The sequence below is a fragment of the Dryobates pubescens genome, chromosome 18 (assembly GCF_014839835.1).
Source record: "Dryobates pubescens isolate bDryPub1 chromosome 18, bDryPub1.pri, whole genome shotgun sequence".
In the NCBI taxonomy this organism is placed as follows: Eukaryota; Metazoa; Chordata; class Aves; order Piciformes; family Picidae; genus Dryobates; species Dryobates pubescens.
Window position 1 is genome coordinate 21,576,669 of NC_071629.1, and position 24,694 is coordinate 21,601,362.

Genomic DNA, 24,694 nt, shown 5'->3' on the forward strand with positions numbered 1-24,694 from the left:
GTTTCTGTGATTTAACTGCGCTTCTGTGAGCTGCCCACAGCCAGGGGAAGGAGTGGGCAGGCTTGCCATCCCTCCTGCATTATGCACCACGGCACACTCACCTCATCAAGCTGCAGTGAGCAAGTGACCTTTTGTGCTTTATTGCCAAATAAGCCAGCAAAGAGCAGCACACGGTGTAACGGAGCCGTAACGAGGGAGGAAGCAACACCCCTGCTGCTCTGCTCTGCGCTGCACAGGGCTGCCAGGCACACACGTGTGGGAGGGCAGGGCTGGCCCCAGCGGCTGGGCATGGCTGCCTGGGCACTGGAGAAAGGAGAATCTGTAAACACTGAGACCCAGAGCAATGGCTGTTCAGTCTGGAGAAGAGGGGGTGCTGAGCAGACCCAATTGTGGCCTTCCAGGATCTGAAGAGTGCTACAGGAAAGCTGGGGAGGGACTTTTGAGGGTGTCAGGGAGTGATAGGACTGGGGGGGATGGAGCAAAACTAGAAATGGGGAGATTGAGATTGGATGTTAGGAAGAAGTTGTTGCCCAGGAGGGTGGTGAGAGACTGGCACAGGTTGCCCAGGGAGGTGGTGGCAGCCTCATGCCTGGAGGTCTTTGCAGCCAGGCTGGAGGTGGCTGTGAGCAACCTGCTGTAGTGTGAGGTGTCCCTGGCCATGGCAGGGGGGTTGGGACTGGCTGAGCCTTGAGGTCCCTTCCAGCCCTGACAATTCTATAGTTCTTTTACTGCCCTCCATGCAGCTCTCCAGCTGGGAAGGAAATGACTGCTCACAGAAAGCAGCACAAGGCAGTCACAGATTTCTGCAGTAGGAAGAGAGGTCCTCCCCCCTCCTGCCTACACCACACAAGTTTGTACCTTCTCACCCAAGGTCCACAAGGTTTTAAAGCCCTTCAAGCAATGAGATTCCCAGGTAGCCTCAGGAATTAGAGAACAAGGATGACTGAAGCAAGCCTCCAGTGTCTTCACAACCTTTTCTCCACCACCCTGGCTTCCCCAAAGCCTCATGGCAGCTGTCTGCCTACACAGTGAGCTACTCTGGGGCTGCCACTGTAGTGCTCATGGACACAGCAGTCACGCTCTGATTCCAGTTTTGGCTGGGTCCCAACAAACCCATTTGGGTCCCATTTTCATGTGTGGTGGCTGCAGCACAGAAGGACATCCACTGCGTCACCCAGACCCACAGCTGGGCTCTGGTGCTCCCCAAAACACAGGCTGCCACCGACTCTTGGCTGTGCCTGCTGTCTCCTTGGGGGGCCAGCCATGGCAATGGGCCTGCTTGCCCTCTGCAAAGCCCTGCTGATGTGTGCAGGGGCTGCCTGTGGATGCAAAGTGGGCACAGATCCATGTCTGGAGCAGAAACCAGGCTGCAAAGCTGTGCCCTGGTGGCCATGTAGATGGAGAATCATAGAAACATAGAAATGTTTTGGTTGGGGAAGACCTTTAAGGTCATCCAGTCCAACCATTCTCTAACTCTGCCAAGGCTGGGGCTGAACCATGGCCCTCAGCACCACATCTCTGCCTCTTTCAAACACCTCCAGGGGTAGGGATTCACCCACCTCCCTGGGCAGCCTGTGCCAGGCTTTGAGAACCCTTTCAGTGAAGAATTTTCTTGTAATGCCCAACCTAAACCTCCCCTGGTGCAACTTGAGGCCATTGCCTCATGCCCTGTCACTTATTACTAGGGAAAAGAGGCCAACACCCACCTGGGTCCAACCTCCTTTCAGGTAGTTGTAGAGAGGGAGAATGTCTCCCCTCAGCCTGCTTTTCTCCAGGCTGAATCATCTGAGTTGGAAAAGACCCTTAGGATCATCACATCCTACCATTAACCTAGCACTGCCAAGTCCACCACACACATAGAGACTGTATTTCAGCATCATTTAGGCTAAGAGGGCTATTGAAGGCTGCAGCTGTTTTCTGGGCCAGTGTCACCTTCACATCCACTTGCAGCCCCCTTGCAGTGTTGTGAGACCCAGTGCTCCTCTGCACCCTGTGCTGGAGGGACCTGCTGCTTCAGAATGATGCTGTGACCTCTCTCCCCTGTCCCACGTACTGTGGATCCTCTGAGGCACTAAGGAAGCTACAACCTAATTCATTTCCTTGCCACTAAAGGCCATCAACATCTCAAGGCAAACATTGGTATGGGGAGCATCAGGGAGGTTAACTCATCAGAGTTCCCATCCCTGCTGCAACAAGCCCCAAGGAAAACATGGAAACAAAGTGTGTGGAAAAGAAGATCCAACCTCAGCCCCACCACAAAGCTCTGCCCCTGGTCTCTAACTTGCTCTTGCTTTGCATCTTCTTGCTGCAAAGTTTTCTCCAGGAGGTATTGTCCTGAATCCCTCAATGTGCTGGGGCAGAGGGGCTGGGGGGCTGCTGTCACTCCACACATTGCTCACCCTGATGGCAGTGAAATCCAGAGCTTGCTGTGGGCAGGTCCTGCCCTGCACTCCTGCGTGCTCCTGCTGACTGTGCTAACTGTGGGAGGTGCTGGAAATAGATCTGCAGCACCTAACCCAGGAGGCAAAAGGCTTCTAAGGTTCACAACAGGATGAGAGGAAATGGACTCACCTTGCACCAGGGGAGGTTTAGGTTGGATATGGGGAAGAATGTCTTAGCTGCAAGAGTGGTCAGGGACTGGAATAGGCTGCCCAGGAAGGTGGTGGACTCACCATCCCTGGAGGTGTTCAAGAAATGTGTGGACATGGCACTCAGGGACAGGGTTTAATGGCTGTGGTGGTGTTGGGCTGATGATCTTAGAGGGCTTTTCCAGCCTTAGTGGTTCTGTGAATCTACAACCTCACACGTGTTACCGAGGGGTGAGCAGAGATGCAGGCCATGAGCATGGCTTAGAGAAGCAATATTGTACAGAAGAGACAAGGAAAGAGGAGAGGCTGAGATTCACTGGATTTGTTCAGTCTGGAGAAGAGAAGGCTCAAGGGAGACCTCATCACCACGGAGCAGGACATGAAGGGTGGCTGCCAGGAGGATGGAGACTCCCTTTGTACAAGGAGTGCCATGGAACAGACAAGGGGGGATGGGGACAAGGTACTGCTGGGCACATTCCCATTGCACTCCAGGAGAAAATGTTTGCCATGAGCACAGTCAGACCCTGGAATCATCTCCCAAGGGCAGCAGAGGAGTGCCCTGCACTGGGCAGTTTGAGACTCAGCTTGCCAGGGTGCTGAGCCAGCTCATGGCAACTACAACATCACCTCTAAAGGCTGGAGCAGAGGATCCTTGGGGTCCCTTCCAAGCTGGCACTCTGGGATTCTGTGACAGGCCATAGAATCATAGAATGGTCTGGGCCAGAAGGGACCTCCAAAGGGCATCCAGTCCAAATTGCCCTGCAGTCAGCAGGGACATCCCCACATAGATCAGATTGCCCAGAACCTCATCTTGAATATCTCCAGGGAAGGGGCTTCAACCATCTCCCTGGGCAACCTGTTCCAGTGATCCACCCTCACATAAAGGCTTTCCTCCTAACCTCCAGCCTAAAATGATCAGTCAAACACCTCCAATAAGACCAACCCTGGCAGAGCATTAGAGACAATAGAATAGAATAAACCAGGTTGGAAGACACCTCAGAGATCATTGAGTCCAACCTATCACCCAGCACCATCTGATCAGCTAAACCATGGCACCAAGCACCCCATCCAGTCTCCTCCTAAACACCTCCAGGGATGGTGACTCCACCACCTCCCTGGGCAGCACATCCCAATGGCCAATCTCTCTTGCTGGGAAGAATTTCTTCCTAACATCCAGCCTGAACCTCCCCTGGCACAGCTTGAGACTGTGTCCTCTTCTTCTGGGGCTGGGTGCCTGGGAGAAGAGACCAACCCCCACCTGGCTACAACCTCCCTTCAGGTAGTTGCAGAGAGCAAGAAGGTCTCCCCTGAGCCTCCTCTTCTCCAGGCTAAGCAACCCCAGCTCCCTCAGTCTCTCCTCACAGGGCTGTGCTCAAGGCCTCTCCCCAGCTTTGTTGCCCTTCTCTGGACACCTTCAAGTCTCTCAATGTCCTTCTTAAACTGATGGGCCCAGAACTGGACACAGGACTCAAGGTGTGGCCTAACCAGTGCTGAGCACAGGGCACAATGACTTCCCTGCTCCTGCTGGCCACACTGTTCCTGATGCAGGCCAGGATGCCCTTGGCCTTCTTGGCCCCCTGGGCACACTGCTGGCTCATGTTCAGCTGCTCTCAACCAGTAGCCCAGGGTCCCTCTCTGCCTGGCCGCTCTCCAGCCACTCTGACCCCAGCCTGTAGCACTGCAGAGAGCTTTCCCTTCCAGCAGCAGCCATTCAGCCACTATCAGTTTTTAAGAGGCACGAAGGAGGCCATCCGGCTGCCACAGCCCGGCGCGAAGCCATCGCTCACTCCTCCTGGCAGCTGGGGAGGGATTTCTCTCAGCTTCCCTGCTCTTTGGGGTGGTTTTTTGAACAACTGCTGCAGCAAAGAGAGACTTGAAGGTGGTGGTGGGGGGAAAAAGCAGTGAGCCTTGGGTGGTGGTGACATTGACAGATGTGAGGGTGCAGGCTGCAGATGACGTGGGGATTTTTTATTAATAACTGCACTGCAGAGCTCAGTTAGGCAAAGGAGGAGAGAGAGCCTCACTGCCTGCCTGGGGAGGACAGCTCTGCTCTCTGCACTTGCAAGAGGAGGAACAGAACATCCCTAGGTAGAAACACCAAAGGGGAACAAGAACTTGCAGAGCCCTGTGAGGAGAGGCTGAGGGAGCTGGGGTTGCTCAGCCTGGAGAAGAGGAGGCTCAGGGGAGACCTCATTGCTCTCTACCACTGCCTGAAGGGAGGTTGTAGCCAGGTGGGGGTTGGTCTCTTCTCCCAGGCAACCAGCACCAGAACAAGAGGACACAGTCTCAAGCTGTGCCAGGGGAGGTTTGGGCTGGATGTTAGGAAGCCAGCAGTATGCCCAGGTGGCCAAGAAGGCCAAGGGCATCCTGGCCTGCATCAGGAAGAGTGTGGCCAGCAGAGGCAGGGAAGTCATTGTGCCCTGTGCTCAGCACTGCTCAGGCCACACCTCAAGTCCTGTGTCCAGTTCTGGGCTCCTCAGTTTAAGAAGGACATTGAGAGACTTGAAGGTGTCCAGAGAAGGGCAACAAGGCTGGGGAGGGGTCTGGAGCACAGCCCTGTGAGGAGAGGCTGAGGGAGCTGGGGTTGCTCAGCCTGGAGAAGAGGAGGCTCAGGGGAGACCTCATTGCTCTCTCCAACTCCCTGAAGGGAGGTTGTAGCCAGGTGGGGGTTGGTCTCTTCTCCCAGGCACCCAGCACCAGAACAAGAGGACACAGTCTCAAGCTGTGCCAGGGGAGGTTTGGGCTGGAACTTCTTCTGGGAAGAAGTTCTTCCCAGCAAGAGAGATTGGCCATTGGGATGTGCTGCCCAGGGAGGTGGTGGAGTCACCATCCCTGGAGGTGTTTAAGAAGAGCCTGGATGAGGCACTTGGTGCCATGGTTTAGTTGATCAGATGGTGCTGGGTGACAGGTTGGACTGGATGATCTCTGAGGTCTTTTCCAGCCTGGTTAATTCTGTTCTATTCTGTTCTATTCTATTCAAAGGGAGTGGGTGGCTGTGAGTGTTGGTAGGGCCTTGGTGGAAAGAAGGGCACAGTCAGACACTGGCTGTGAACTAAGGTGACTGAGGCCAGCAAAGAAACGGAAGGAAAGGGTGCTCTCAGTTAATTTGTGAGAGCAGATAAGGGAGACCCTGAGGTGTTAAACTAAAGGCTTTAGGAGTTTTTTCTTTGCAGTGGGATACCCAAAGGACAATGCTTACTCCCTTCCTCCAGTGAGAGTGTTCCTGTTCCCCTGCCCTGCAAATATAGAATCACAGAATTGTCAGGGCTGGAAGGGACCTCAAGGCTCAGCCAGTTCCAAGCCCCCTGCCATGGCCAGGGACACCTCACACCACAGCAGGTTGCTCACAGCCACATCCAGCCTGGCTGCAAACACCTCCAGGCAGGAGGCTTCCACCACCTCCCTGGGCAGCCTGTGCCAGGCTCTCACCACCCTCATGAGCAACAATTTCTTCCTCACATCCAATCTCAGTCTCCCATTTCTAGTTATGCTTCATCCCCCCCAGTCCTATCCCTCCCTGACACCCTCAAAAGTCCCTCCCCAGCTTTCTTGGAGCCCCCTTCAGATACTGAAAGGCCACAATTAGGTCTCCTCAGAGCCTTCTCTTCTCCAGACTGAACAACTCCAGCTCCCTCAGTCTGTCTCCATAGCAGAGCAGCTCCATCTCTGCTCATCCTCGTGGCCCTTCTCTGGACACCTTCCAGCACCTCCAGATCCTTCCTGTAATAGAGGCTCCAGAACTGGACCCAGTGCTCCAGGTGTGGTCTGAGCAGAGCAAAGCAGAGGGGGAGAATCCCCTCCCTCTACACCCCACGGACATCAACCATGCAGAGATGTGCAGGGCCAGGCAAGGCACTTTGGGAAGTGGTCTGATGGTGTGTTAGGTCGACAGCTGGGCTCGACGGTCTTAGAGGTCTTTCCTGGTTCTCTGGGGAGGGAGGAGGGCTCCTTCTTTGCAGCCTGCCAACAGCCATGGCCACCCCCTTGCTCCCTCTCCTGGGCAGCCCCAGAGGAGCTGCTGTGCAGGGGGGACACGAGTGGCTGTCGAAGCCGTCAGGCAGGGCCCTGCAGGGAGCCGGAGGGGCAGCCCGGGAGGAACAGGCTGTCCGCAGGCACTGCCGAGGGGAAGGAAACCAGGCTTCAAAGGCAGGGCAGCGGGAGGGGGGCTCCCGTTTCCGGGGGCCACTGCTCCCCAGCGTTTGTCATCGTGCACAGGAAGAGTGAAAGCTTTTGCTGCTGGGATGGTTATTACAGGCGTTCAGGGTTTGCTTTCACATGCCCTCTGCCAGTTGGAATTCTTCTCTCTTTTTTTGGTGGTGGTTCTCTTTTAATTAACTGTAAAGCCCATCCTGGCTGCTGGACAGGGAGCTGCAGAGCCGAAGCTTGCAGGAACCCAGTGATTTATGCTTCTCTGGAAGTGAAGTGGCATTTCTGAGGAACCCCACCCAAAGCCTTGCCTGCTGACTCACTGCCTGCTGGCGCTGCCTCCTCGCCCTCGACGGCCACAGCCTGCTCCCAGCTTGGGCACACGTCAGACAGACACACTAAACGGACCCCACCGAGTCCCCCGCTGGCCTTACCTTGCGCCAGGGAAGGGGCTGCCCAAACCTGCTGCTCCTAGGAGAGGGCGGGATGGAAAAGCAGCAGCGCTGTGAGGCTGAGTCAAACTCTGATCGCCGGAGCCACGGGCTGAAGGAGCCGGCATGTGGGCACAGGCTCTGCCTCCAGCGAGGGCTGATAGCCTGCCTCCAGTTCAGCAGTGTTCAACTCACTGGGAGACAGAGGTGAGCCCTGCAGAGCAGCCTGCCTGGCAAGCCCTGGCAGAAGCCCCTTTGCTGTGCTACAGCATGAGAGCATCCAGGAGGGGAGATGGGCTTGAGGAAGCTCTTCCAAGCCTCAGTGCTTTCTGCAGAAGGCTCAGTCCTGGAAGCAATCAGCACCTGAGGCAGAGGAGGCCGAGGTACACGAATCTGTGCACCGTTTGCAGGTGTGATCTTTGGGGGGAGGAAAACCAAAAAGGTGTTCCCAGATGGTTAAAACAGCCCCTGCCTGCTCAGCTGCCTGCTCAGCTGCCTGCTCCCTCACCACGCTGCCAGTGCGCTGAACAACACGAGGGGAAAAGTCCTGGAGGATTGCATCACTCCTGCCCACAATGCATGGAGCCATGGACTGAAGCATAGACTCACAGAAGGCATCAGGTTGGAAGGGACCCTTGAAGGTCATCTTGTCTAACCCCCCTGCAGCCAGCAGGGACACCAACTAGGTCAGGCTGTCCAGGGACACATCAAATCGTCTTGAATGTCTCCAGGGTTGAGGCCTCAGCCACATCTCTGGGCAGCCTGCTCCTGTATTTGACCACCCTCGATGTGCAGAACTTCCTCCTAATGTCCAACCTAAATCTCCCCTGCTCCAGTCTCAAGCCAATGCCCCTCCATCCTGTCACTCCAGGCCCTCCCAAACAGTCCCTCCCTAGCCTTTCCGTAGGGCCCCTTTGGATATTGAAATGCTGCTCTTGGGTCTCCCTGGAGCCTTTTCCAGGCTGAATAGCCCCAGCTCTCTCAGACTATCCTTACAGGAGAGGTGCTCCAGCCCACCATCTCTGTGGTCCTCCTCTGCTGCAGGTCATTGTCATTCCTGTGCTGGGGGCTCCAGAGCTGGACACAGTACTCCAGGTGAGGTCTCAGGGAAGCAGGATCCCCTCTCTCCATCTCTGGCCACACTGCTTTGGATGCAGCCCAGGCTACCATTGGCTTTCTGTGCTGCCAGTGCCCACTGCTGGCTCCTGTCCAGTGGCACTTCCAAGTCCCTTTCTGCAGGGCTGCTCTCAACCTCATCACCCCCCCAGCCTGGACTGATAACAAGGAATGCCCAGACCCAGGTGCAGGACCTTGCACTTCACCTTATTGAACCTCTCAAGGCTCACCTGAGCTCATTTCTCCAGCCTACAGAGGTTCTCTGCAGAGCCAACCTGGCAGGCTGGTTCTTAGCTGGCTCCCAGCACTCACACACATCCCATAGCCATAAGGCTTCCCTGGGAGCAGCAGCTCACTCACCCACCTGCCTTCGTGCTCTGCCCTAAAGCAGATCCCTTTCTCATGCACACAGAAACAGCAGCGCTGTCTGCAGGGGCACCTGGGTGGTGTTTGCCAGGAAGGGCTTGGTCACAGAAGCACAGAATCACAGACTGCCAGGTTGGAAGGGACCCCAAGGATCATCTGGCTCAGCCTTTCTAAGGTAACAGTGGAGCTGAATTGAGCTGGCTCAGCACCCTGGCAAGCTGAGTCTTCAAACTGCCCTGTGGAGGGGACTCCACTGCTTGCCCTGGGAGATGATTCCAGTGCCTGACTGAAAGCACAGAACCACACCATGGTAGGAGTTGGAAGGCACCTCTGGGTATCACCAAGTTCAACCCCTCTGCTAGAGCAGGGTCACCTCGGGCAGGCCACACAGGGACATGTCCAGACAGAATGCTGGAAAGTGAACCAGCTGGGCTGCTCTTTCACCACTTTTTCCTCCCCCCCTTTCTCCTTTCTCTAGCTGCCCATCCAATATCTGCTGTAATAAAAAAGGCAAATTAGGAAACAATGTGGTCTGTCTGTGTGTTGTAAACTGGGAGAGCAGCTGCTGCTCCTGGGCTAAACAGGAAGCCTTGCTATGAGAGCCATAAAAAGCAGTTTCTACTTTCAGTTGCTGCATCATATTGCAAAGGGTGGCCTCATGCCAGCCTTGCTGCTTTCCCCCCCCTAACTCAACTGGGTACAGTAGTGTGGAACAACACAGAGGACACAGCTCTGTCCCTGAGTGCTCACTTGTGCCATCAGAGACCTGAGACGCATCCTGGAAGGAGAAAAGCTGTTTCCCAGCATTGCTCAGCCTGGAACATCCAATATTGCTGCTGTGCTCCTTCAAGCTGTGGCATCACCTCTGAACACAACCAGTTCCAACCCCCACAGATCACACCAACAACAGACACTGTGTCTGGTGTGTATCTCAGACCCTGCTGCAGCAATGTCTCCATCTCCAACTTAAATAATCCTCCTTGGGTCATGGATGGCTTCAGGGTGGGACTGATGCTAAGCAGGTATCAGCCTTTCTCTGATGGGTGCCATTTCTGCCTCCAGTGTCACTGCTCCCAGCAGAAGCACACATCAGGCTTCAATAGAAGCCTAAAGCTGCTCTAAAATTGATCATAGAATTGATTTGGTTGGAAAAGACCTCTAAGAGCATTGACTCCAACCATTCTCTAACTCCACCAAGGCTGGGGCTAAACCACGGCCCTCAGCACCACAGCTCTGCTGCTTTGAAACACCTCCAGGGCTGGGGATTCAACCACCTCCCCATGCAGCCTGTGCCAGGCTTTGACAACCCTTTCAGGGAAGAGGTTTCTCTCTCCTAATGTCCAACCTAAACCTCCCCTGGTGCAACTTAAGGCCATTTCCTCTCACTTGTTACCAGGGAGAAGAGACCTGACACCCACCTGGCTGCAACCTCCTTTCAGGGAGCTGTAGAGAGCTGATCCAAGAGAGATCCATGATGATTCAAGAGAGATCCAAGATGATTCAAGAGAGATGATCCAAGAGAGATGCAAGCTGATTCAAGAGAGATGATCCAAGAGAGATGATCCAAGAGAGATGCAAGATGATTCAAGAGAGATGCAAGATGATTCAAGAGAGATGATCCAAGAGAGATGATCCAAGAGAGATGATCCAAGAGAGATCTAAGATGATTCAAGAGAGATCCAAGATGATTCAAGAGAGATGATTCAAGAGATGTGATCCAAGAGAGATCCAAGATGATTCAAGAGAGATGATCCAAGAGAGATCTAAGATGATTCAAGAGATGATCCAAGAGAGATCCAAGATGATTCAAGAGAGATGATCCAAGAGAGATGATCCAAGAGAGATCCAAGATGATTCAAGAGAGATGATTCAAGAGAGGTGATTCAAGAGAGATGCAAGATGATTCAAGAAAGATCTAAGATGATTCAAGAGAGATGATCCAAGAGAGATCTAAGATGATCCAAGAGAGATCTAAGATGATTCAAGAGAGATCCAAGATGATTCAAGAGAGATGATTCAAGAGATGTGATCCAAGAGAGATCCAAGATGATTCAAGAGAGATGATCCAAGAGAGATGATCCAAGATGATTCAAGAGAGATGATCCAAGAGAGATCTAAGATGATTCAAGAGATGATCCAAGAGAGATCCAAGATGATTCAAGAGAGATGATTCAAGAGAGATGATTCAAGAGAGATGATTCAAGAGAGATCCAAGATGATTCAAGAGAGATGATCCAAGAGAGATCCAAGATGATCCAAGAGAGATGATCCAAGAGAGATGCAAGATGATCTGTGAGAAATCTAAGGAGTGTGCCAAAGGTGCTGGGTGCAGCTGGGTCAGAAACAGCCCAGCCTGCACCCTCCCCACTGTACAAAGCAGATGCTTTATTTAAGCATTACTCAGCTCATGTTTTTTCCCCCTCACACCAGTCACTGTGGGAGAGGCCAGCAGGGTTTGCCACTCCATGTACCACCATGGCTCAAACCTGTGGTCTTCAAAATGAGAGGGGGGGTGTATCCCACCTGCCAGGCTGAGCGTCAGCTGCTGTGCTGGAAGCCTGGAAAGCCTTCCCAAAGGGGTAGCTGGTGCCTGCTCCTCTCTCCCAGCCTGATGCTGGAGTTCCTTATGCCCTGTGACAGGTCTTTTACACAGAACAACAGAATGGGGGAGGTTGGAAGTGACCTCTGGAGATCACTTAGTCCAATCAGCCTGCTACAGCAGGGTCACCCACAGCAGGCTGCACAGGATCACGATGTCCAGGTGGGTTTTGAAAGGAGGCTCCACAACCTCCCTGGGCAGCCTGCTCCAGGCCTCCAGCAGCCTCACAGCAAAGGACCTTTGAGTTAAGTTCAAGTGAAACCTCCTGGGTTCCAGTTTGCATTCATTGCCCCTTGTCCTATCACTGGGCACCACTGAAAAGAGCCCAGCCCCATCCTCTTGGCCCCCATGCTTTAGCTATTGATCAGCACTGATCAGATCCCCTCTCAGGCTGCTCTTCTCCAGCTTCAACAGCCCCAGGGCTCTCAGCCTCTCATAGGGGAGATGCTTCAGTCCCCTCAGCATCTTCATGGCCTCTGTTGGACCCTCTCCAGTAGCTCCCTGTCTCTTCTAAACTGGGGAGCCCAGATCTTGTGGGGAATTGTAGTGCCAGATCCAGAGGCCCTTTGAAACTTTACACAGCTGAGGGAACAACAACAACAGAAAACCCACAAATCAAACCAACCCCCCCCAGACAAACCCCAAACAAACAGAGGAGCAAAGGTAAATAAATAAATAACCAGGAGCTCTCTGCTCTCAGCTGAGAACAACCACCTTTGATGGGAGAGAGCTCTTGTCCTGCTTTCTGTTTTATCAGCAGAACAGCACTTGACAAGACCACTGCTGGGCTTCTCTTCTCTCCTCCTTCAGAGGGAAAGAGCTCTGCTGTAAGGGAGCTGATGCTTCCTCCCAGACAGCAGAGCAGCCCTTCCCAGAGCTGCAGCACAGACAGCTCATCAAAGCTGCAACAAAGCTGCTCTTGTGCAGGAAACAGCCTCTGCCTGTTAGCCTCCAGACCTCACATGTGCAGCCCTCCAGCAGCCACGGCATGGGCTGAATTCCCCTGCCCCCACACCCGCTGCAGCCTTGGCCCAGGAACAACCTCATTCCTCAAGCCAGGAAGCTGCTGGTGCAGGTTGGCAGTGTGAGAATGCAGCCCCTGGAGCAGCTGCAGGACACATCCTGGCCTCACAGCACCCTGACCTCCCCAGGGCTCTTTCCTTGTGTGGGGATCACAACCCCAGGAATGCCCCAGGCTTGGGCCAGAGTGGCTGGAAAATGCCCAGCAGAGAGAGACCTGGGGGTGCAGGTTGACAGCTGCTGAACATGAGCCAGGGGGTGCCCAGGTGGGCAAGAAGGCCTCCAGCAGCCTGGTCTGGATCAGCAATGGTGTGGCCAGCAGGAGCAGGGCAGGGGTTGTCCCCCTGGACTCAGCACTGGTGAGGCTGCACCTCAATTACTGGCTTCACTTTCAGGGCACTCACTCCAAGAAGCACACTGAGGAGCTGGAGCAGCTCCAGAGGTGGGCAACACACTGGGGAAGGGTCTGGAGAACAGGGCTGGGGAGGAGCAGCTGAGGGAGCTGGGGGTGTTGAGTGTGGAGAAGAGGAGGCTGAGGGAGACCTCATTGCTGTCTACAACTCCTTAAAAGAAGGTTGCAGTGAGGTGGGGGTTGGGCTCTGCTCCCTACTAACAGGTGGCAGGATGGGAGGAAATGGCCTCAAGTTGCACCAGGGGAGGTTTAGGTTGGGTGTTAGAAAACAATGTCTTTGCTGCAGGAGTGGTCAGGGATTGGCACAGGCTGCCCAGGCAGCTGGTGGAGTCCCCATCCCTGGAGGTGTTCAGAAGATGTGTGGGCATGGAGCATTTGGCCCTGGTTTAGTGGCCATGGTGGTGTTGATGGTTGGACCTGATGACCTCAGAAGGCTTTCCCAGTGCTGATGATTCTGCGTCACTGGTTTCTTGTGTTAGCTCCTAAAGGAGGAAGAGAATAGCTGTCACCATAAGTCAGCCTTTCTACACAAGCTGAGGGAAGCAGGGGCTCAGGAGGTGGTTGGAAGCTGGGACTTGCTGAGGAGCTCTAAAATCCCATTCCCTCTTTCCCAACACAAAAAGGGATTGTCCCCCAGGGATCAGTGCTGGGCCCCATCCTCTTTAACATCTTCATTGATGATCTGGAGGAGGGCATTGAGTCAGGCATCAGCAAGTTTGCAGATGACACCAAGCTGGGAGCAGAGGTTGGTCAGTTAGAGGGTAGAAAGGCTCTGCAGAGGGACCTCGACCGACTGGACAGATGGGCAGAGGCCAACAGGATGGCATTCAACAAGTCCAAGTGCCAGGGGCTGCACTTTGGCCACAGCAACCCCAGGCAGAGCTACAGGCTGGGGTCAGAGTGGCTGAGAGCTGCCAAACAGAGAGGGACCTGGGGGTGCTGATTGACAGCTGCCTAAACATGAGCCAGCAGTGTGCCTAGGGGGCCAAGAAGGCCAATAGCATCCTGGCCTGCATCAGGAACAGTGTGGCCAGCAGGAGCAGGGAAGTCATTGTGCCCTGTGCTCAGCATTGGTTAGGCCACACCTTGAGTCCTGTGTCCAGTTCTGGGCCCCTCAGTTTAAGAAGGACATTGAGAGACTTGAAGGTGTCCAGAGAAGGGCAACAAAGCTGGGGAGAGGCCTTGAGCACAGCCCTGTGAGGAGAGGCTGAGGGAGCTGGGGTTGCTTAGCCTGCAGAAGAGGAGGCTCAGGGGTGACCTCATTGCCCTCTACAACTACCTGAAAGGTGGTTGTAGCCAGGTGGGGGTTGGTCTCTTCTCCCAGGCACCCAGCACCAGAACAAGAGGACACAGTCTCAAGCTGTGCCAGGGGAAGTTTAGACTCGAGGTGAGGAGAAAGTTCTTCACTGAGCGAGTCGTTCGTCATTGGGATGTGCTGCCCAGGGAGGTGGTGGAGTCCCCATCCCTGGAGGTGTTCAAGAGGAGACTGGATGTGGCACTTGGTGCCATGGTCTAGTTGTGAGGTCTGTGGACACAGGTTGGACTGGATGATCCTTGGGGTCTCTTCCAACCTTAGTTATACTGTGAGACTGTGATACTGTGATACTGAGGCAGAAGAAACTCAAATGAGCTTGCTCTCTCCCAGCCCTGAGTTCCCCCTTCCCTGGGAAGCTGCAGGTATTGGGAGTGTGAAGGGATTTTATGAAGATATTAGGCAAATTTGTGGGTGCTGGGCTTGGGGGGGGGGAGGGGGGGGGATGGGGATGTGGGGGTCCACTCCTGCCCCTGTGCTGGAAAGCAAAGACACTGGAAGCAGGAGAAAGAGCTGGAATTGCAGATGAAACAAGGCTGCAGAAGGAATAACCAGTGCCAAGAAACATTTCACTTGGGTCCAGGACACCTTCACCAGTGGCAGTTGGGCCTGCTGAGGGCAGTGCACTGTGTGAAGGTGCTTCCAGCTGTAGACAGTGCCTTGGTGTGGAGCATCCACAGGGACCAACCAGGGACAGTCTCAAAATGCAAGATGTTCGTGTCATGGAAGCCTTTCACCTACCTAAACCACTGGCAAACAGCAGTGTGGTCAAGCAGGGACACTGGGTACAGCTGCTCCTCCAGCACACAGTCACACAGTCATCAAATTGTTTGGGTTGGAAGGGACCTTGAAGATCATCCAGTTCCAAACCCCTGCCATGGGCAGGGACACCTCCCACCAGCACAGCTTGCTCAAGGCCTCATTCATCCTGGCCTTCAACACCTCCAGGGAGAGGACATCCATGACCCCCCTAGCACCTGTGACAGAGTCTTACCACCCTCACTCTCAAGAATTTCTTCCTCCTCTCCAGTCTCAATCTCTCCTCTCCCAGCTCAAAGCCATTGTTCCTCAGCCTGGCACTCCCAGCCCTTGTCACAAGTCCCTCCCCAGCTCTCCTGGAGCCCCTTCAGGTCCTGGAAGGCGGCTCTGAGGTCTCCCTGGAGCCTTCTATTCTCCAGGCTGAACAGCCCCAGCTTGTCCCCTTAGGGGAGGTTCTGCAGCCCTCTGATCATCTTCATAGCCTGCTCTGGACTCTCTCCTGCAGGTCCAGGTCTTCCTGTACTGGGGGCTCCAGAACTGGACTCAGTACTCCGGGTAGGGTCTCAGCAGGGCAGAGCAGAGGGGCAGAATCCTCTCTCTCCATGTGCTGGCCATTCTTCTTCTGATGCCATTGGCCTTCTGGGCTGCCAGTGCCCATTGCTGGCTCATGCCCAGCTTCTCATGCACCAGTACCTGCAAGTCCCCTTCTGCAGGTCTGCTCTCAGTCTCATCATCCCCCAGCTTGACTGATATGGAGGATTGCCCCAGCCCAGGTGCAGGATCTTGCACTTTGTCTTATTGAACCTGGATCACCTGAGCCCCCTTCTTCACCCTGTCTAGACCCCTCCAAGTGACACCCATCCCTCAGTCACATCAGCCACACCACTCAGCTTGGTATCATCAGCAAACTTGCTGAGGCTGCCTCAATCTCACTGTCTATAGCATTGATGCAGATACTAGACAGCACTGGTCCCATTTTGGACCCCTGGGGGACACCACCTGTCTCCATCTGGACACCAAGCTGTTGACCACTACCCTTTGGATGCAATCATTCAACCAGTTCCTTATCCCCTGAGCAGTCCACCCATCAAATCCACATCTCTCCAGTTTAGAGAGAAGGATGTTGTGGGGGACTGAACACCTTGCTAACAACAGAACTGCTCCTCCAACACTCCCCCAGAGAGCTGTTTGCAGGATTTTCTCCTCATTTGCCCAGAGGAGAGGGCAGGAGCCAGGGCTTGGAGAATAATCACAGACACTCAGAAACATTCAGGTTGAAGAGACCCTCAGAATCACCAAGTCCAACCCAGAACCCCAGTTTGCAAGGGTGACCCCTAAACCATAGCCCCAAGCACCACAGCCAAACCACCTTCAAGCATCCAGGCCTGGGGACTCCACCACCTCCCTGGGCAGCACATTCCAGTCCCTGACCACTCTGGATGGGGAAAATGTTTCCTGATGTCCAGCCTAACCCTGCCCAGTCACAGCCTGAGGCTGTTCCTCTTGTCCTGTCACTAATGACCTGTGAGCAGAGACCAGCAGCAGCCTCTCCACAACCTCCTGTCAGGGAGCTGTAGAGAGCCATGAGGTCTGCCCTCAGCCTCCTCTGTTTCACACTAACCATCCCCAGCTCCTTCAGTCTCTCTCCATCAGATTCCTTCTCCAGGCCCTTCCCAGCTTCCTTGCCCTGCTCTGCCCTGGCTCCAGCCCCTCCACATCTCTCTTGGCTGGAGGTGCCCAAAGCTGGCCACAGCACTCGAGGTGTGGCCTGGCCAGAGCTGAGTGCCAGGGGACAATCCCCTGCCTGCTGCTGCTGGACACAGCATTGCTGACCCCAGCCAGGAGGCCTTTAGCTTTCTTGGGCACACTGCTGGCTCCTGTGCAGCTGCTTGTCCATCAGCACCCCCAGGTCCCTTTCTGCCAGCAGCTTTCCAGCCACACAGTCTCACCAAGGTTGGAAGAGACCTCGAGGATCATCGAGTCCAACCTGTCACCACAGACCTCATGACTAGACCATGGCACCAAGTGCCACATCCAATCCCCTCTTGAACCCCTCCAGGGATGGTGGCTCCACACCTCCCTGGGCAGCACATCCCAATGGCTAACAACTCTCTCAGGGAAGAACTTTCTCCTCACCTCCAGCCTAAACTTCCCCTGGCGCAGCTTGAGACTGCGCCCTCCTGCCCCAAGCCTGCAGTGTTGCTTGGGGTTGCTGTGCCCCAAGAGCAGGACCTGGCACTCGGCCTTGTTGAAGCTCCTCCTGGTAGCGTCGGCCGTGGCTCCAATCTACGCAAGTGCCCCTGCAGAGCCTCCCTGCCCCGGCGCGGAGCAGGAGGCTGGCGGCGTGCTGGGGATCGGCTTTCGCTCGGCTCCCTCTAGCGCACGCAGCCCGGGCAGCCGCCGCCCGCCAGCGCTCAGCCGCGACACCGCAGCCGCTTCCAACGCCTTTCCAGAGGAAAATGTTTGCTCCAGCAGCAGTTCTAGCGTTCTGCAGAGAAAGAAAGAGCGAAAACAAACCCCAAACCAGCCCTCCCCAGCTCTCTGGGGGCTGCACCATGGGCTGGCTGCACTCTGTGTGCTGAGCTCTCCTGCTTTACATAGAATACATAGAATACATAGAATAAACCAGGTTGGAAGAGACCTTCAAGATCACTGCGTCCAACCCATCAACCAATCCAACACCGCCCAAGCAACTAACCCATGGCACCAAGCACCCCATCAAGTCTCCTCCTGAACACCTCCAATGATGGTGACTCCACCACCTCCCCAGGCAGCCCATTCCAATGGGCAATCACTCTCTCTGTATAGAACTTTTTCCTAACATCTAGCCTGAACCTCCCCTGGCGCAGCCTGAGACTGTGTCCTCTTGTTCTGGTACTGGCTGCCTGGGAGAAGAGACCAACATCCGTCTGTCTACAACCTCCCTTCAGGTAGTTGTAGAGAGCAATAAGGTCACCCCTGAGTCTCCTCTTCTCCAGGCTAAGCAACCCGAGCTCCCTCAGCCTCTCCTCACAGGGCTGTGTTCCAAACCCCTCACCAACTTTGTTGCTCTTCTCTGGACACCTTCCAGCAAGTCAACCTCCTTCCTAAACTGAGGGGCCCAGAACTGGCCACAGGACTCAAGGTGTGGCCTAACCAGTGCAGTGTACAGGGGCAGAATGACCTCCCTGCTCCTGCTATCCACACTGTTCCTGATGCAGGCCAGGATGCCATTGGCCCTCTTAGCTGCCTGGGCACACTGCAGGCTCCTGTTCAGCCTACCATCAACCAGCACCCCTAGGTCCCTCTCTGCCTGACTGCTCTCCAGCCACTCTGACCCCAGCCTGTAGCACTGCATGGGGTTGTTGTGGCCAATGTGCAGAACCTGGCACTTGGATGTGTTCAATCTCCTGCCCTTGGACTCTGCCCATCTGCCCAGCCTGTCGAGGTCCCTCTGCAGAGCCTCTCTACCCTCCAGCAGATCAACTCCTGCCCCCAGCTTGGTGTCAGCTGCAAATTTACTGATGGTGGACTCAATGTCCTCGTCCAGATCATCAATAAAGATGTTAAAGAGCATGGGGCCCAGCACTGATCCCTGGGGCACACCACAACCACACAACCCAAAAGGTCAGGGAGCTTCTCCTGCAACAGCAGCTCTGGCCTAGTTTTCACCTCTCCTTTTTCATTTCTTCATTCGGCTTCCTGGGGGAGTATTCTACCTATTAGAATAAAAAGGTTATTATTGGGTGGTTTTTTTTGTTCTGGGTCTAATCTAAGAAAATACATTGGAAAAAAGAAAAGCAACACAAAAAAACCCCAACCCCCAACCCTCTTTCATTAGAGAGGAGAGAGACAGGATTTCTCGGTCAAGGAGAGCTCAGGCTCTCCAGAGGAGCTGGCCAGCAGATCACAGCTCTGATCGAGGCATGCTCTGAGCCACAGCACAGGCAGCCTCCACCAGCAGACTCCTGGAATGGAATGGAATGGAATGGAATGGAATGGAATGGAATAGAAGAGAAGAGAATGGAATGGAATGGAATGGAATGGAATAGAATAGAATAGAATAGAATGGAATAGAATGGAATGGAATGGAATGGAATGGAATGGAATGGAATGGAATGGAATAGAATGGAATGGAATGGAATGGAATAGAATGGAATGGAATGGAATGGAATGGAATGGAATGGAATAGAATAGAATAGAATAGAATAGAATAGAATAGAATGGAATGGAATGGAATGGAAGGGAATGGAAGGGAATGGAATGGAATGGAATGGAATGGAATGGAATAGAATAGAATGGAATGGAATGAAATGGAATAGAATAGAATAGAAGAGAATGGAATGGAATGGAATGGAATGGAATGGAATGGAATGGAATGGAATTAACCAGGTTGGAATAGACCTTTGAGATCATCCAGGCCAACCTATCACCCAACACCATCTGAGCAACTCAACCATGGCACCAAGTGCCTCATCCAGGCTCTTCTTAAATACCTCCAGGGATGGTGACTCCACCACCTCCCTGGGCAGCACATCCCAATGGCCAATTACTCTTTCTGGGAAGAACTTCTTCCCAACATCCAGCCTAAACTTCCCATGGCACAGCTTGAGACTGTGTCCTCTTGTTCTGGTGCTGATTGACAGCTGCCTAAACATGAGCCATTAGTGTGCCCAGGTGGGCAAGAGGGCCAAGGGCATCCTGGCCTGCATCAGGAAGAGTGTGGCCAGCAGGAGCAGGGAAGTCATTGTGCCCCTGTACTCTGCATGGGTTAGGCCACACCTTGAGTCCTGTGTCCAGTTCTGGGCCCCTCAGTTTAAGAAGGACATTGAGAGACTTGAAGGTGTCCAGAGAAGGGCAACGAGGCTGGGGAGGGGTCTGGAGCACAGCCCTGTGAGGAGAGGCTGAGGGAGCTGGGGTTGCTTAGCCTGGAGAAGAGGAGGCTCAGGGGAGACCTCATTGCTGTCTACAACTCCCTGAAAGGTGGTTGTAGCCAGGTGGGGGTTGGTTTCTTCTCCCAGGCAACCAGCACCAGAACAAGAGGACACAGTCTCAAGCTGTGCCAGGGGAGGTTTAGGCTGGAGGTGAGGAGAAAGTTCTTCAATGAGAGTCATTCGTCATTGGAATGTGCTGCCCAGGGAGGTGGTGGAGTCCCCATCCCTGGAGGTGTTCAAGAGGAGATTGGATGTGGCACTTGGTGCCATGGTCTAGCCATGAGGTCTGTGGTGCCAGGTTGGACTTGATGATCTTTGAGGTCTCTTCCAACCTTGGTGATACTGTGATGCTGTGATACTGTGGTTGCCTGGGAGAAGAGACCAACCCCCACCTGGCTACAACCTCCCTTCAGGGAGTTGGAGAGAGCAAGAAGGTCTCCCCTGAGCCTCCTCTTCTCCAGGCTAAGCAACCCCAGCTCCCTCAGCCTCTCCTCATAAGGCTGCCTGCAAACTCATGTGAGTAGTCAGATTCATAGAATGGGTTGGGTTGGAAGGGAACTCAAAGCTCATCCAGTTCCAACCCCCCCAGCCATGGCCAGGGACACCTCCCACCAGCCCAGGCTGCTCAAAGCCTCCTCCAAACTTGGCCTTGAACACCCCCAGGGAGGGAGCATCCACAACCTCCCTGGGCAACCTGTGCCAGTGTCTCCCCACCCTCAGGAGGAGATCACATTGCCAAGGATCCATGGAGCTTAAGAACAGAATGGCTGTTAAAATCCAGAGAAAGAGAGACTGCATTTCAGCAGCCAAATTAAAGCCCAATGACTATGGATGTAAACAGTGAGGATCCAGGCAGAGGGGCAGCATTACCTCACCTGCTGGCCACACTTCTTTTCATGCAGCTCAGCCTGCTGTTGGCCTTCTGGGCTGCAAGTGCACATTGCTGGCTCATGTCACAGGGTCACAGGGTGTGTGGGGTTGGAAGGGACCTCTGGAGATCCTTGAGTCCAACCCCCCTGCCAGAGCAGGACCACAGAATCCAGCACAGGTCACACAGGAACACATCCAGATGGGGCTGGAAAGGCTCCAGAGAAGGAGACTCCACAACCTCTCTGGGCAGCCTGCTCCAGGGCTCTGGGACCCTCACAGTGAAGAAGTTCCTCCTCCTGTTGAGGTGGAACTTCCTGTGCTGGAGTTTCCATCCATTGCCCCTTCTCCTCTCCCAGGGCACAACTGAGCAGAGACTGTTCCTGTCCCTTCCTTCCTGACCCCCAGCCCTCAGCTATTGATAGACATTGATCAGATCCCTCTCAGCCTTCTCCTCTCCAGACTAAACAGCCCCAGGGCTCTCAGCCTCTCCTCCCCAGGCAGTGCTGCAGTCCCTTCAGCATCCTCGTAGCCCTCCCTTGGACTCTCTCCAGCAGATCCCTGTCCCTCTTGACCTGGGGAGCCCAGACCTGGATGCAATATTGCAGGTGAGGTCTGAGCAGGGCAGGGTAGATGGGTTGGAGAACCTCCCTGGCTCTGCTGGCCACACTCCTCTGAATGCCCCCCAGGACCCCATTGGCTGCCTTGGCCCCCAGGGCACATTGCTGTCCCATGCAGTACTTGTTGCCCACCAGCACTGCCAGGTCCTTCTCCAGGGGGCTGCTGTTCAGCTTCTCATCTCATAGAGAGCAGAGCTTGGCCAGCACATGTAAATACAATCAATACATACAGTATTTGTCCCCTGTGGGTGTTTCTTTTGGGATTTTTGGGTGGATTTTTTTGATCATTCCATTTATTCTAAGGGCAAAGGCATGAGTGTGCTGGAAAGAGAGGGGCCTGATCTAGCTGGAGGTGTCCCTGCTAACTGCAGGGGAATTGGACAAGGTGACCTTCAAGCCACCCTTCCAACCCAATGCATTCTATGACAGGACAAGAGGAAATGGCCTCAAGCTGCACCAGGGGAGCTTTGGTTGGTTATTAGGGAAAATGTCTTTGCTGCAAGAGTGGTCAGGGATTGGCACAGGCTGCCCAGGGAGGTGGTGGAGTCCCCATCCCTGGAGGGGTTCAAGGAACCTGTGGCCATGGTGGTGTTAGGTGGCAGATTGGACTCAATGATCTCTTCCAACCATAACATTTCTGTGATTCCATGATTCTGACTTCAGGTCACTGATGTGTCAGTGACAGCTCAGCCTCACCACCACCTGCCAGTCCTGAGCACTTGAAGCAACCCACACCCAGCAATCAGCACCTCCAAGTTCAGATCTCCACCCTGGAGCTCAGATGTGGCTGAGGAGTGGGAGACAATTCCTCTGAGGGCAAAGGTGCTGGCAGTGACTGTGGGCAGAGAGCTGGCTGGGAGGTGATGAGCTGTCCAGACATCTCTGCTGCTTGGCAGGTGAAGGGAGCCTCCAGTGTTCAACCCCTTGATTAGATTGGATAGGAGGGGGGAAAAAAAGTCTGTGCTGCAAGAGTGGTCAGGCATGGGACAGGCTGCCCAGGGAGGTGGTGGAGTCCCCATCCCTGGAGCTGTACAAAAAGAGCAGGTGTGGCACTTCAGGACATGGTCTAGTGGTCCTGGAGGTGCTGGGTAGAAGGTTGGACTTGATGATCTCAGAGGCCTTTTCCAGCCTCAGTGACTGTATGAGTCTATGACCTTCTGCACACAAGCAGCATGCAGACTGCTCAGCTGCTTGCAGCTCCTTCTTGCAGCTGACTGGTGGAAAGCAGCTCTGCCACTCTGTCACCCTCAGAGCAACCTTCCTCCCACCCTAGGGCCATTCTGACCCCCAAAGCAAGGTGCTGCACCTCTCCACCCCTGCATTGCCCTGCCAGTGTTGTGCCCAGAACAGCCCTTGCCCACCGGGGGCTACAGGGGCTGGAGGCAGGCAGTGCACTGCAGCATCCCTGGAACTGCAGCAGACAGCACTGATGGCCCAGTGCCTGCTGCCAGCTGAAGGTGTTTCTTCAAAGGGTCAGAGAGAAGTTACCCACAGAAGCTCAGCACTTGCATTAACAGCAGTAACTTTTTAAAGAGCATGTCAAAGCTTCCAGGGGTGGCTCAGATCACAGAAGCATGGCGTGGTGGGGGTTGGAAAGGACCCTGGGAGGTCACTGAGTCCAACTCCCTTGCCAGAGCAGGGTCACCTAGGGCAGGTCCCTCAGGAACACATCCAGCTGGGTCCTGCAAGTCTCTAGAGAAGGAGACTGCACAACCCCTCTGGGCAGCCAGAGGCAATCAGAGGACTTGGTTGTCCCCAGTGGCTGCCTGCACGTGGTGGGCTCCCACCGCCGTTCAGCCAGCGGCTCTTGCACAGCGTCCAACAACTTTGTCTGGCAAGAGCGTCTCTTGCAGAGCAGCAGGCAGCCCTCATCTGGAGACAGCAGGAGCTGGAGAGTCCCTTGCCACCCTCAGTGGCTTGTTGCAGCAGTTAATCACCCCTGCTCCAGAATCTGTGCCTGCACCACTCATAAAATTAATGATTCCTTTCATCTGCTGCCCTGGCAGTCTGCTCGAGCTGCTTGTTCTCCTGACAGCAGAGATTCAATCATCTCAGCCACGCTGGAGCTCGTTTACAGCATTAGCAGCTGGGTGCACAGATCCAGAGATGGCATTTATCCTCCAGGAAGGGCTGCTCTGCAGCCTGCAGAAGGTGACAAAATGAGTCACCTTTACATCTTCATTCCCAGCCCTGCCTCTGCAGGCTTTGCTTGGTGCTCTGGTTTGGCACAGAAATGACAGAAGAGCAGCTGGCTGAGATGGGCTGCTCAGGGCTTGGGGTTTAGGGCACAGCACTGCAGACCCCAGTCCCTCTTGATCACAGCTCCTGCTCCGCACCTTAGAGATCTTCCATCACAGGCAGCGATGTCTCAGCTGCTGCCCTGGTGGCCTGGGAGGGAAAACTCTGCCCTCAGAGTGTGTCCAGTGAGCCCCATCCTGCTTAAGAGCTGAGCACCACTGGGGGAAAACTGAGAGTCAGAAGCTTCAGTTCTGATCACAGAATCATTGAATTGCTTGGGTTGGAGAAGCCCTCTAAGATCATTGAGTCCAGCCACCAACCCAACCCCACTATGACCCCTGAACCATGGAATCATTAAGGTTGGAGAAGCCCTCTAAGATCATTGAGTCCAACCACCAACCCATCCCCACTATGCCCCCTGAAACATGGAATCATTTAGGTTGGAGAAGCCCTCTAAGATCATTGAGTCCAGCCATCAACCCAACCCCACTATGCCCCCTGAACCATGGAATCATTTAGGTTGGAGAAGCCCTCTAAGATCACCCAGTCCAACCATCAACCCAACCCCACTATGCCCCCTGAACCATGGAATCATTTAGGTTGGAGAAGCCCTCTAAGATCATTGAGTCCAACCACCAATCCAACCCCACCCCACTATGCCCCCTGAAACATGGAATCATTAAGGTTGGAGAAGCCCTCTAAGATCATTGAGTCCAACCACCAATCCAACCCCACCCCACTATGCCCCCTGAAACATGGAATCATTAAGGTTGGAGAAGCCCTCTAAGATCACCCAGTCCAACCATCAACCCAACCCCACTATGCCCCCTGAACCATGGAATCATTTAGGTTGGAGAAGCCCTCTAAGATCATTGAGTCCAACCACCAATCCAACCCCACCCCACTATGCCCCCTGAAACATGGAATCATTGAGGTTGGAGAAGCCCTCTAAGATCACCCAGTCCAACCAGCAGGCCAACACCACCACTAAACCCTGCCCCCAAGTGCCATGGCCACAGGTTCCTTGAACCCCTCCAGGGATGGGGACTCCACCACCTCCCTGGACAGCCTGTGCCAATCCCTGACCACTCTTGCAGCAAAGACATTTTTCCTACTCTCCAACCTAACCCTCCCCTGGTGCAACTTCAGGACATTTCCTCTTGGTCTAACTAGGGAGCAGAGCCCAAGCTCCACCTCACTGCAGCCTCCTCTCAGGGAGCTGTAGAGAGCAATGAGGTCTCCCTCAGCCTCCTCTTCTCCACACTCAACACCCCCAGCTCCCCAGCCCTGTTCTCCAGACCCTTCCC